Genomic DNA, 7804 nt, shown 5'->3' with positions numbered 1-7804 from the left:
GCTTAGCTGGTGCAGGCTTTTTCTCATTCCGCTTTATTTTTGAATTTATTTTCCAACATTGTCAGGAATGAGACTTTGGATTGGGGCTGTTCCTGGATCTACGGGGCTGTGACGGTAGGTCAACGCAACACCACCTAGACCACTCAAGGCCTCTCCATATCCTCCTCCTCCTCGCGCCTACGTCATCACACTACGACGGAGCTCTTTCGTCGTCTCCCGTCTCGGCGCATATCCAGGAGGCGGGTGCGAGGGGTGCGAGTGGTTAGTCTAGGTGGTGTTGTTCATGCTCTAACTGCAGTGCGAAATTTCGCCTTTGTGCAACGTGTGTCGCAAAAGTTTTGCTGATTTTGTTTTTAGAAATAAGCACTGGATGAGTGGCGGTGACAGGTCTGCGCTGATGCTGCAGTGATTTCATCAAGTGTGCACGTTTTGAGAATGCCTGGACATTGCTGTGTACCGCGGTGCCGCGGAAAATATGATGGTGGGGATACAGTGAGAATCTTCACGTTCCCATCGGACCCAGTGAGAAGGGCTGAGTGGATAAAAGCCATCCATCGTGCCGATTTCACACCAGGAAAGCGATCGGTGGTAAGGAAAATATTCCTCTTTACTATTTTTTATCGACAACTTCTTTGCATCATTAACGCTACATAGATACTCCGAGATTATGTGTACGTGATACTTACCTTAAAAATAATGAGGGAATTTAGCGAGTAAGGTAGCGGAAGGCGAAAGCCCGAGAAATGTTATCTTGTCTAGCGTTCCTGACATCTGCAATCCCACACTTGAACGTGCGCCATGGAACGCGCCATGGAATGCCTCGAGAAAGGATCGCGATGGCGTTCCATCCAAACGCACACTTGTCGGCGAGAGTGCGACGGATACTGCGTCTTTCCTCCAGAAGTCTCATCTTGTCTAGTGTTCCTGCATCTGAATTCCACACTTGAACGCACACCGAGGAACGCCAAGTGACAGCTGCCGCAAAAGCGGGACACACTTTGTCCACGACAGTATCAGCCATTAAAGGCTTCCGCCTTAAAAAGAAAGTTTCCATAGCTATGGTGCGAACCTTATTTTATACTACGTGAATGTGACTTTGAGACACAGTATTACTGATATTTAGTGCGCGCGGACTTGAAACTAAATTGCGATCATTAGAACCTCTTTCCCTTCCTGTGAACCAATTTAATTAATTTAATTTTAGAACCTTAAAAGGTAGGGCTGCTGCTTTTTTGTTTACCTTCAGGTACTGCATCCTCCTAATGTCTCATTTCACATTCTAGGTCTGCGAGCGTCACTTTAAGCCTGCGGACATGGTCGACAAAACAAGTTACGTGGATGTGAAGACAGGAAAAGTGATTGGAGCTAATCTGAAACTGGTACGACTTCTACCTGACGCAGTACCAAGCATACTCCCAAACTGCCCAGCGTATCTTCCTGGTCCAGCTACAAGTGCCTCTCGAGAGGCCCCAGATGCCAAGAAGGCGCGTCTTGAAGCAGCTGCAATACAGGAAGCAATCAACCAGTCCATTGAGACGCACCGAGAGGAAGAACACAGCAACAGAATTGACAGTTTGCAGGCTCTGTTAAGCGGTGTTCCACGCATCCAGGTTTCGGAATTTTGGAAAGTTGTTTCCTATCCTGAGTGCATACTGTTTCTAAATCTCGGTCTTGATTGTGCTCCAGCTGTCAGAAAATCAGTTAAAGTAACAAATGATTTGTCCATAAGGGTGTTTTTTCAAGACGTAGAGGTGACCAAAGTTGATGGTGTAAACATTCCAGAAACTGTAAATGACATTTGGTGCCTAACAAATCTACTGGAAGCCATTGAGAGATTTGATAAGGTGTCTGCCTTCAAGCCCGTAGATAAGAGAGATAGCACACTGACGCTTGTGCAGTCCCTTCTTGAGGATGCTTTGAACCAAGAATTGCAAACCGAGGAGCGACAGGATGCTTAGACCTTCTTGTTGGAACAAGTATCCCTTCTTTCCAGCAAATCGCCCCGCTACTCTTCTGAGTTGCTCGTATTTTCTAGCCTTCAATTCCCCATTTCTCCTGACGCCTATAAATACTTGAGAAGCTACGGAGGTCTTATTCTGCCGCAAGAATCAACTATCAGACGTGTCTGCTGTTCATATGCCGTCAGTCCAGCAGCTGAGCAGCAGGACGCCTCATTCCTGTCGCATGCAAAAAAGGTTGTGACAACAATGAAAGATCATGAGAAATGTGCGGTTCTAATGATGGATGAAATACATCTACAGACATATTTTGACTATAAGGGTGGCACTATTGTGGGCACGGCGAGCAACAGCTCAAATGCAGCGAAAACGGCACAAGTTTTCATGATTCGAAGCCTTCTTTCATCGCAAAAAACCGTCGTTCACATTTTACCAGTTAAGCAAATAAATGCACAACAATTGAATACTGTCGTCCGAAAAATCATAAATGAACTTGAAGAGGCTGGACTTCACATTGTTGCTGTTATTACAGACAACAACTCCATCAACCGTAAAGTAATGTCTTTCTTTGGAACTTCGTCAAAACTCAGCAGCTCATACTGTCATCCATCAGATCCCACACGACCTCTTTTTTTTTTGTTATTGACCCCATTCACCTGCTAAAATGTGTTCGCAACAACTGGATCAATCAGAAGAACTGTGGAACATGCATGGTTTTTCCTGAATTTCTGGGCCTGTGCAAAATGCCGAAAATTCTGACCGCATCATTCGTCATTGCATGACCTTCACCTAAAGGAACAAGATCTATTGATCAAGGCTGCTCCGACGCTCTCGGAAAAAGCTCTCAACCCATCAAGTATGGAGAGACAGAATGTTAAGCTTGCGCTGAAGGTCTTCAGCCCCTGCACCATAGCTGCCATTGAAACATGTGGTGAACGCTACGGTCTCCAGCATGCAGCTGGAACAGCAGAGTTTCTGAAGACCATTCAAAAGTGGTGGAGGATTATAAAAGTCAAGTCACCCAAGAAAGGACAACGGCATCGTGATGTGTTCCAGAGTCCTGTAACACAAACATCATCTCCGCAAGTTGAATTTCTTCAGAGTATCTTGAAATGGCTTGACCTGTGGCAAAGCTTGAAATTTGATACTGGAATTATAACACGGGAGACGCACAGTGCGCTTCGACTCATTACGGAAGCGTTGGTAAACCAAATCAGCTACTGCCTCCATGACCTGGGATTTGACTACGTCCTCCTGGGGAAATTCCAGACTGACTGCTTGGAGGTGCGTTTCGGCAAATACAGACAACTATCTGGATCCCAGTATCACATTTCCATTCGTCAAGTGTGCGAATCAGAACGAAAGCTTCGTCTCCAGACAGCCCTGGAGCTTCCAGAAATGGACGAAGGGGCGCCGGAAATTAAATCTGACGAGCTCGTGTTAGGCAGCTTCAACATAGAAGTAAATGATGACGACTTCGAACGCAAGGAACCAACTATTGCTGCCGCTACATACGTGGCCGGTTACTGTGCACACGCTGCACTTAAGAAGCTCTCATGCACAGCCTGCAGAGCAAACCTAGTTGAAGACCGCGACATTCAAATTGAGAATGATGAAATTGTTCGGAACATGACCCGTGGAGGTCTCAAATTTCCAAAACAAGCTGTCGTAAATGCTGTAGTGACAGCCGAGATCGTGCTTGATAAACTTCGTAGTGAAAATCATGCAATTCAATTCCATGCACTGGCGAACCAAAAAGAAGTCCTTTTTACTTTGACAAGCAACCTGATGAAAGACGAAAATTTTGAAAGATGCGAAAATGGTCACAGCCCGCACCAAGTGATGAAATATGTGCTCGGTGCAGCAACCAATGTCCTGTTAAAGAACGGTTACAAGACAAGAAACGATCGGCTTGTGCAATCCAAGATCGCTCAAAAGCGTAAAATTAACACTTTGAAGCCTTGATAATTTTGATTTGTTTTTGTGACATTTGTCAAAGTCTTTCTCGAAACTTGCATATTTTAATAAATACTTTCATACTCGATATATCTTACGTATTTATTGAGCTGAAATCAATTCTACAGCCAAAAATAAAGTCCTCTGCTGATCGTGGAGTTACTTGTTTTGAGTGTTATGAAATCATTGCGAAACTTTCTTGATATTTATTTCCAAAACGAGTACAGAGACTACAGAATGTTCCAGTGTTTATAGAGCTGACTTTCTGAAGCTATGTTTATATCCGTAGCGTTATACTAACACTGGCACAATAAAAGCAGTGCTTCTGGCTTTTCATAAACTGATTTAGATTATGTGCTGTTTCCTGAAACTTTAAACTTCTTTAGAAAATCCACTGCACGAATACACAGACGTTTACTCGATATTGGAGCCGACTGAAAAGTTATGTATTACCTTCCTCCTTCCCTAACGGGGCGGTTCAGGTGTCCACAGAAACAAGTGTGAGAGATACTGCGCCTTTCCTTTCCTATGAACCAATTATTATTATTATTATTATTATTATTAAACAACGGGGCTTAAAACACCAAAGAATGTTTTCGCATGCGGCAACAACCACAATTCTAGTGAAACAAGAATAAGCACGCAGCAACGCGCAGCAGCGCGCAGCTTCCGCGTTCGTCGTAGTGTGATGACGTCACGGAGGAGCGGAGAGGCCTTGGTGGTGTTGGTCTACGCCGCTAGCGGTGGAGGCTCGCCAGCCACCATATTTTTATCTATTGTAGGCCGTCATTGCACCCGCCACCGCTTAGGTGATGGACGACGGCTGTTGCGGCGCGCGTCTTTCTCTCACTGTTCTCTTTTTTTCTCTATTTTCTTTCTTCTGTCTGCACGAGGCAGCGGAGGTGGCCAGTAGCAGGCACGTGCATTTTCTTTTCCTTCTACTTAAGCCACAACAACAACAACAAGGAAAGCCACGTCACAGGAGCGATGGTGTACCGTCCAAACACACTTGCAGGAAAAAGTGTGATAGATACTGCGCCTTCTCTTTCCTGTAAACCAATTATAATTTAAGGCGAAAACTAATGGCTCATACTGTCGTGGACAAAGTGTGTCCCAATTTTGCTGTGGCTGTCACTCGGCGTTCCTTGGCGCGCGTTCAAGTGTGGGATCCCACATGGCAGGAGCGCTAGACAAGATGAGGGTTCTCAGGCTTTCTCAGTTTTTCTCCATATATCTTAATTATTGATTTAGAATGGTTAACTAAACCATCATTCTATTTATTAAATTTTGCTCCTACATTACTATCAATACTTTAGTCACTAAAGTCCCTCGTAATCATTTTCTTTTTTGTCCGCATGAGGCAGCGGAAGTGGCTCAGCAACAGAGCCAGTAAGGCCCTTGCATTTTCTTTACCTTCTTGCTGCAGCCACAACAACAACAACAATAGAGGAGGCGCCGACACTCGTCATGGAGGCGGAGGGGTGGTGAAGGGGTCGCAGTTCCTGGCTCTATGGGGCTGGGACGGTAGGTCAATGCCGCTTGCGGCGGGGGCTAGCCAGCCACTGATTTTAACGCGATAGCGTTAAGGAGCTCGTGTCGCAGAAAAGCCGGTGTCGTCGGCGTCGGCAGCGTTGGCCGTGAGAGATAAATTCCGGCATGCACTTCATAAATAAAACGCAACTTCCAAGATGGGCTGGGTGGGAATCGAACCAGGGTCTCCGGAGTGCGAGACGGAGACGCTACCACTCAGCCACGAGTTCGATGCTTGAATGCGGAACAAAAGCGCTTCTAGTGAATGCGGTGTTGCCTTAGATACGTGCCGTAGATCATTATACTGCGGTGTATATCGGTAATTATGAGCATGCTACTTACAGAAGTCGCAGTTACACGAGTAGCGAAGTACGTTTCCGCTACATTTCTTCTGCGCTCTGCGCACATGCAAAGCCATCTTGCGGCAAACACAGAACCCCTCCTCGCAATGTGCGGCGCTGCCCCGATACGTGGCGCGCCACTCGCCCCTGACGTTTCGCCGTGCACCCTCACGGGTTGTAGAATCAAGCGTCTTTCCTTTCTTTAGATCACTATCTTCGCTCACCCGCATCTCCCCTTCGGGCCGCGCGGGTACCGGAGCGAGGATGCCCCAATACCCTTGCGTTTAATAAGTTTTCTCGCTCTCTCCCCTTCCAACATCCAGCGTGCGTCACTTGAACAGTGGTGTTTAGGCGACGCGGCTCCTCTTTCCGCTCACAGCGCGATTGCTAGGTGCAGCGTGTGATGCCGGACGCCTCTGACGTGATCGCTGCGCCGTAGCGCTTCTGCTGGAAAAGCGTCCCCTGCGATGTGTGCCGAGCTGCTTCCGAGGAATCGTGCTTCTGCGTGGTGCTCCCAAGCGAGATAGAGGACGATCCCATCAAGGCGTCAGCCCCATGATCGCGTCCGCTTTCATGGCGCGTCGCTGCCCGGCTTTCTCCCTCCGAGACACCGAGTTCTTTGGTTCGTTCCGCTTGCTCAGGCGCCCGTTTCGTTGCCGCGCCGAACGCTGCGTTGCTCGGCGCTCACCGCGTGATTCGTGAGTGCAAAGTCCGACGCGGTGCGCCTCATCAGTGATTGCTGCGCCGTAGCGCATTGTCTTACACTCCTTGGCCGGTCGACGGGTGTTGTGTTTGCAGGGCCTTGCGCGCTCGCTCTTGAGACGCGTGTGATGGAAGCGGCGCCGTCTACCAGTGCCGGTAGCGCTACAGTGTCTTGCTCATCAGTGTCTTCCTCGCCGGCGAGCACTGATGGACCATCGACTCAAGAGCATACCGAGCGAATGAGTGGGCGGTGCGAACGAGGTGCAATAACGCTATCACGTTCCACTCTTGAAGGCGAAGCTTAAGCGTCCTCCAACTTTTTATTCTGTTGTATGCCGTCATTGCACCCGCCACCGCTTAGGTGGTGGCGGACGGCGGCTGCTGTTGCGGCGCGTGTCTTTCTCTCACTCTTCTTTTTTCTTTCTTGTCTATTTTTCTTTCTGTACGCGCGAGGCAGCGGAGGTGGCTCAGTTTGAGAGCCAGTAGCAGGCCCGTGCATTTTCTTTTCTTTCTTCCTACAGCCACAACAACAACACTCGTCATGGAAGAAGCAACAGTCGAACGGCGCAGCAACACCGATACAGAAGTGGTAACTTGGGAGTTAGCTCAAAAGCAGGGAAGAAATCAAAAGCGCAGGCCTACACGAGCGGCTGAAACGCTAAAGGTAGGAGAGGAACGCCTTGCTAAACGGCGTCGCCGAACCTTTTCGCTTCGAGGTAGCTAAGCCACAGCTAATTTTTTTCCGCTTTCGCTCTACCTTACTCCCTCTCCTTACGGTGCGGTTCAGGTGTTCACAGGAGAAGTGTGACAAATACCGCCCCTTTCCATTCCTGTCAACCAAGTATTATTATTATCTGTCGAAATTCTGCGCTGGTTGATTGATTTATAGGAAGGGAAAGACGCGGTAACTGCCTCACTTGTTTTCTGTGGACACCTCAACCGCGCCGTAAGGGAAAGGAGAAAGGTGGGAGCGAAAGTGAAAAGTGGAGCCGTAGTGGAGGGCTACGGCGTAATCTCGACCACCTGGGGATCTTTACCGTGCGCTGACATCGCACAGCACACGGACTCCTCTTCGTTTCGCCTCCATCGAGACGCAGCCGCCGATGTCGGGTTCGAACCCGGATACTCCGGCACAGTAGTCGAGCTCTTACCCCTGCACCACCCAGGCGGGGCGCAATTCTGCGCTGATTGATTTATAGGAAGGGAAAGGCGCGGTAACTGTCTCACTTGTTTTCTGTGGACACCTCAGCTGCGCCGTAAGGGAGGGGAGGAAGGTGGGAGTGAAAGTGGAAAGAAAGAGGAGCCGTAGTGGAGAGC

The 7804-nt window shown here is 48.3% G+C and overlaps 1 pseudogene; it reads left to right on the top strand.

Moving 5' to 3' along the window:
• The first annotated feature begins 421 nt into the window (after positions 1–421).
• LOC146179808 (uncharacterized) lies at positions 422–3923 on the top strand (annotated as a pseudogene).
• Positions 3924–7804: the final 3881 nt, after the last annotated feature.

Source organism: Amblyomma maculatum, chromosome 9 (genome assembly GCF_055883805.1).
Source record: "Amblyomma maculatum isolate TAMU_Amacu chromosome 9, ASM5588380v1, whole genome shotgun sequence".
Lineage (NCBI taxonomy): Eukaryota > Metazoa > Arthropoda > Arachnida > Ixodida > Ixodidae > Amblyomma > Amblyomma maculatum.
This window is presented reverse-complemented; position numbering and strand designations above follow the sequence as displayed.